Source organism: Pipistrellus hanaki, assembly GCF_964339955.1.
Source record: "Pipistrellus hanaki genome assembly, chromosome: 18".
Lineage (NCBI taxonomy): Eukaryota > Metazoa > Chordata > Mammalia > Chiroptera > Vespertilionidae > Pipistrellus > Pipistrellus hanaki.
Window position 1 is genome coordinate 1,672,634 of NC_140520.1, and position 6,024 is coordinate 1,678,657.

The window sequence follows — 6,024 nt, forward strand, 5'->3', positions numbered from 1 at the left end:
GCTCCTGCGCCCTCCCCGCCCGCCCTCCGCGGCGCCGCCCGCCGGCGGGGAGGGGGTCCGGGGGCGGGGAGGGGGTCCGGGGGCGGGGAGGGGGATCCGGGGAGCGGGGTCCGGGGGCGGGGAGGGGGTCCGGGGGCGGGGAGGGGGTCCGGGGGCGGGGAGGGGGTCCGGGGAGGGGGTCCGGGGAGCAGGGAGCGGGGAGCGGGGTCCGGGGAGCGGGGAGCGGGGTCCGGGGGCGGGGAGCGGGGTCCGGGGAGCGGGGAGCGGGGTCCGGGGGCGGGGAGCGGGGTCCGGAGGCGGGGAGCGGGGTCCGGGGGCGGGGAGGGGGTCCGGGGGGCGGGTGGCGGGGAGCGGGCGGGAGCTCCGGGTGCAGCGGCCGCGGTGAAGCCCCCGGCGGCGCGGAGGAGGCGGCGCTGCGCCCCTCGGAGGGCGCGGCGGAGCGGGGGGCCGGGGGCCCGGGGACCCGGCCGGGGGCGGGGGCGGCGGAGCGGGAGCCGCTGGGAACTCCCTCCGGCGGCGCGGGCGGCTCAGGAAGCGGCGCGGCGCGGGGAGAGGGGCGCGCACGCGTCTGCGGAGCAACCGCCGCCGGGAAGCGCACCCCCGAGCCGGCGCTGCGGGCCGCCTCTCCCTGGCGCGCAGCGGCCCCTGCCCGGCCCCGGCCCCCGCCTCTCAGCGCCCCTCCATGGCCAGCCGCCTGGGAGGCAGGCCGTGCAGATTCCGGGGTCCAGGGAAAGGGGGGCTGCGGGGGGCGCCAGGGGGAAAGGGCGTTTGCCTCATCTCGCTGCTCCCTGATTCCCTGGGACCAGGAGACCGGGCGGGCACACCGCATGCACACGGACCATGCACACGGACCATGCACACAGAACATGCATATGGAACATGCACAAGGAACATGCATGCGGAACGTGCACACGGAACGCACCCTGCGTGCGCGGACACGCGTGTGCGTGGAGGGAAGTCAGGGTGGGCCCCACATGTGGGTGCCTGTCTTGCAGGATGTTAAGCGGCACATTTTTGGGCGGGGGGCTCCCCAGAGCCTGGCACTGCTCACAGGCCCCACCCCGGAGAGCCGGTAAGGAAGCAGGTGTAGGAGGCAAAGGGGTGGAGGGGTCCTGTCCGTCTCAAAGCGCGGCCCTGCCTCCCGGTTTCTGGAATGTTCGTCTTAAAAGGCCAGGTACATTTGCAGGGGACGGCGGTTTGGGGTGCTGTTCTCACCGCGGTGTGAGTCCCCCCACATCGCTGCAAACATGTTCAATAAAGCGGGCCCAGGCGCTCCCCGGGCAGGGACACCGGGCAGCGGGCCATCTGGGCCGCGCAGTGACCGCCCCTCCACGCCGGTGCCGGGAACGTCGGCTGCACAGACGTGGGGCTGCCTGGGGGCCTGGCGGATGCTCCCTTCAGAGAGCCACTCCGAGGCTGCCAACGCTCCTCTCCTCCGGGGACTCCCCAACCTTCCCCCGGAATGAACTTCCGGAAGGATGGTGTTCGCTTTTCAGTTCGCACCGTTACCTTGGGGTGAGGGAGCGTTTCCTGTAGGGGGTATTCGTGCATAACCTCCTAAATGAAGATGCATTGTGGTCCAGTAGTGAGTGCCCAGCACAGCCCGTAACAGAGGGCCCTGTGTCATGTCCCTGCTCTGCCCCCAGGGGGAGCCCCGTCTGCACACTAGGCATTCCACAAGGACCCCTTGAATAAATAAAAATAAATCAATGAGCCTACTCCTTCAGGAACAGCAGCGGAGGGTTCCCACATAGACTGTGTGTGTGCTGTGCCGCTTTGGGAGGACTTAGGGCAGCGGTCGGCAAACCGCGGCTCGAGAGCCACATGCGGCTCTTTGGCCCCTTGAGTTTTTAGCAAAGGCCAGCTTAGGAGTACCCTCATTGAGGTAATAATAACACTGTGCCTACCGATATAGTTTAAGTTTAAAAAATGTGGCTCTCCAAAGAAATTTCAGACATTGTCCTGTTGATAGTTGGCTCTGTGGACTAATGAGTTTGCCGACCGCTGGCTTAGGGGAAGAGGAATTGAATGTTGCTTATTGTTTTGTTGACTCTTCTGATTGTCCCTGAATTGGGTTCAACAAATCACATCTCGTTGTACTAATCCCATCATTGTAATGAGTGCGTCCACGGGGAACAGTGTCCTCCATGTAACGTGATGGGTCAGAACAAAACACTGCAGTCCGGGCTCTGCTCAGCTGAGGACTGGCTGTAATATTTTCTTGACTCAAATAGATAGAGCTCGGATAAAAATAGAACAGGGAGAGTGAAACCTTAATTAACTCCGCGAAAGCCTCCTGCAGAGAAGGGTGCCCAGGGGAAGCACGGCGCTCATTCCTGAGCACCTTCCCGCGTTCGCCAGGACTCTCCCCTCCGGCGCCGAGCGGCGGGGGCCCCGTTTGTCTGCCATCTGACAGGAGCCGCTCGCTGGAAGCCCGGTCTCTGCTCATTCCTGCGGGAGGCGGGGTTTTGTCACTGTGACGGTGGGATACACTCTGGACGTTTTGAGGGGGAAATGCCTAAAATAGGTGCTTGTTTTCTTAAAACAATAGCATTGATTGACTACGATACACCAGGAACAGGGGTGTGTCTCACTCAGATATCTCTGCCCCCCACGCCTACCCCGGTGCCCCCGAGAGGTGCCACACCCTCAGACTTGGCTTCAGTGTCTGTGGGAGCCCCCACTCACCCTCATCCACTCACTCCGGGCTTTCAGGGTGTGGCGTCCAGGGTGGGTGACTCGGGTGTTAATCAGACACCTACATACAAAGAACTCATACAACTCCACACCAACAAGATAACGGACCCAACGGACCCTGGGCAAAGGCCCTGGGCAGACCCGTCGCCACAGCAGACGAATCGACGGCCAGCAGACCACGGAAAGGTGCTCAGCGTCCCCCGGCACCAGAGAGACGCAAGCGGAAGCCACCGGGGGGCGCCCCCTCCAGCCCGACGGAGCGGCCGCGTCAGTAAACCCGCACACACGCGCGGGGAGGAGGACACGGGGACCAGGAGACCCTCTGACTGTGGTGGGAGGGCGGAGGTGCGGCCACCGTGGGAAAGGGTATGGAAGCTCCTCAGACCCTTGTTTTACCCTCTCCTGTTCTGTGTTCCTAAAGCTTCCTGTAGAAAAGGGTCACATTCCCAAGGGAAAAACAAAACGGAACAAAAGCGGTGCCACCGAGAGGCTGTAACCCAGGTCTACGCCGGCCGGCACATAAGCTGAGGGGATTGTACCCAGGATGGCAACGAACCGAGCCCACCGACGCCAGACCCGCTCCCGGGGCTCCGTCACAGCCCCCCACCCCCACCCCCCGGCTGCGTGAGCGGAGCCTGGGCCGGGCCGGGTTTCCCAGGGGGAGCATTTGGGCAGGACTCCCCACATCTCCGAGTTCTGGGCGCAGGAGGCAGGTGCGAGCAGGTGCGCTGGGAACTGGGCGTGTCCAGGCCGGGGGGGCCCCCCCGCACTGGGGGAAGGGGAGACTGTTGGGACTGGGAGGCTGAAGCAGATGGTAGCGAGCCTGAGCAAAACAGGCCCAGCTGTGTGCGTGTCACCCCCAAAATAACGGGGCGTCATCTAAGCCGTCTCCCTAGGAAACACGCCTTCCGAGCGGCGCCTGGTGAGGGCTCGGTGGACGCTGGTTCGCTCCTGGGGGTGGGCTTGGAAAGCGGCAGGGGCGTGAGGGGGAGCGGGCAGCGGGGCCAGCTCTGAGCTGCCACCCCACCTGCTGCCCTGGGGAAGGCTGAGGCCTCACTCTCCCTGCAACAGCCCGCCTCCTCCCCAGCGTCCTGCAGCACCGAGGTCTGGCCTGCAGAGGGAGCACGTGAGCGGCGCCCTAAAATAGACCAGGCAGCCCAGCTGGAAAGCTGAGCCTTAGGAGGAGGCACAGGGGAAGGGAGCTGGGTGTCCCGGTTTGAACCCAGCCCCCCTGAGAAACCAGCTGGGCCCTCAAGTTGAAAGGCTCCCTCCTGCTTCCTGCCGGCCCCTCCCGCCCCCAGCCCCTCCCCCTCGGCTCTTAGGCTTTGGGAGGGAGGGATGAGGGGGGGCAAGGGGAGCACCAGGGCTCAGCACACGTTTATCTCTCTCCTTGAGCAGCCAGAAAGCATCTGGTGGCCGAGGCTGCTTTCTCATGACCGAGGCTGCTTTCTCATGACCCGCCAGCAGAGCCACTCAGTCCTGCCAGCCCACCGCTGTCCTGCTTTCTCCCCGGGCTGAGCTCAGCCACGTGCCACCCCGCTCAGCGCCTCTGAGACACAGGCCACGCAGAGAGCACACCCCTGGGGCTGTGGGCACCGTCCCTCGCTCGTCAGTGAAAACCAGGAGCGTGTAGAGAAAGACAACACGCCAGAAAGACGAACACGAAGGAAAAGCCATTTCGTGTGAAAAGGAGAGGCCAAGGCCACGCGGCTGGCGGGTAGACGGGTGTAGGAAGGAGCCTGGCGTTTCCAGGAGGACTCCCTCCCAGCAGCGAGCGGCACAGGGACACCAGGCTCACCAGTTACCCCCCGCATCGGTCCCCGGGTTAGAATCAGGGAGATGAAGGGCCAGGAGGAACAAGGCAATTCAGTGATTTCCACCGACTCAGCAAGTTCTTATCCATCAGAATGGGCTCTTCACGTGCAAGCATGGGTGACAGGAGGTCCGGGCCCTGGCAGCTCCCGGGTGTGGGGACAGAGAGAAGAGCTTTGCCCTCATCTAAATAATGCCGTGTGGCCCTAGCCGGTGTGGCTCAGTGGATAGAGCATCGGCCTGCAGACTGAAGGGTCCCGAGTTCGATTCCGGTCAAGGGCATGTACCTTTGTTGTGGACATGTCCCCCCCAGTGGGGGAGGGGGGTGTGTAGGAGGCAGCTGATCGATGTTTCTCTCTCGTCCTCATCAATGTTTCTAACTCTCTATCCCTCTTCCTTCCTCTCTGTAAAAAAATCAATAAAATATATTAGAAATAAATGAATAATGTGTTTGGGGCGTTATTGTGAGACAGTCAGGGAAAATCCACAGCTGAAATGTGCGGACCGGAAGGTGTTGGATGTGCTCACAGCCATTAGGTTGTGGCTCTCATTGGCGCTGCGCTTCTCCCGTGCTGGCCCGTAGGAGCGTCCTCACGCCGGCTGGCTGGCCCTTCCGATGGAGTTCTAACGCCCGGGGCTGGTTTCCCAGCTTCTGGGGGGAGAGGAAGGTCCAGGACCGCCCCAGCTCCGGGCTGGCCCACCACACAGGCTGCCGGGGGCGGGAGGGGGGGGCCCGGGAGGCGGTGCCAGCAGCGCGTTGGAAGTGACACCCCCCTCCCCCCTTTCCCCACCCCCACATCCCCCCCCCCCAGCTCAGAAGAGCTTTCAGGAACTAGGAGCTGCTCCTACTACCATGGACCTTGACAGACGGCCAGTGGAGGCAGCATGAGGTCAAGGTCAGCCTCCCAGGGAGGCCGTCTTAGTACGGGAGGCAGGACTGACCCAGGAGACGCAGAACGGGGGGCCCCCTGGGCACGGACGCGCAGGTCAGCGAGTGGCGCCCCTAATTAGACCAGGAGTGACGGCTAGCCCGGACCCAAGGGACAGCTCTCCAAGGAGGCTGGCAGGGCGTGGCCGCGCAGCGAGGTGGAGAAAAGTAGGACGTGCAGGTCGCTGCTCCGAGAAGGGCCTGGGACTCGGCCTTTCGGGGTTGGGGCGGGTTAGACGTTAGCTGGCTCCTTTAAGAAGCAGTAGATGCCTGTGCTGTGGGTAGAATCATGTCAGTTCTCCCCCCCACCTTACCCCCTCGTAAAGATAGGTAACCCCTGGGCCTCAGCATATGGCCTTATTTGGAAACAGAATCTTTTTAAAAATATATACTTTATTGATTTTTTACAGAGAGGAAGGGAGAGAGACAGAGAGTCAGAAATGTCCATGAGAGAGAAACACCCATCAGCTGCCTCCTGCACACCCCCTACTGGGGATGTGCCCACAACCAAGGTACATGCCCTTGATCGGAATGGAACCTGGGACCCTTCAGTCCACAGGCCAACGCTCTAGCCACTGAGCCACACC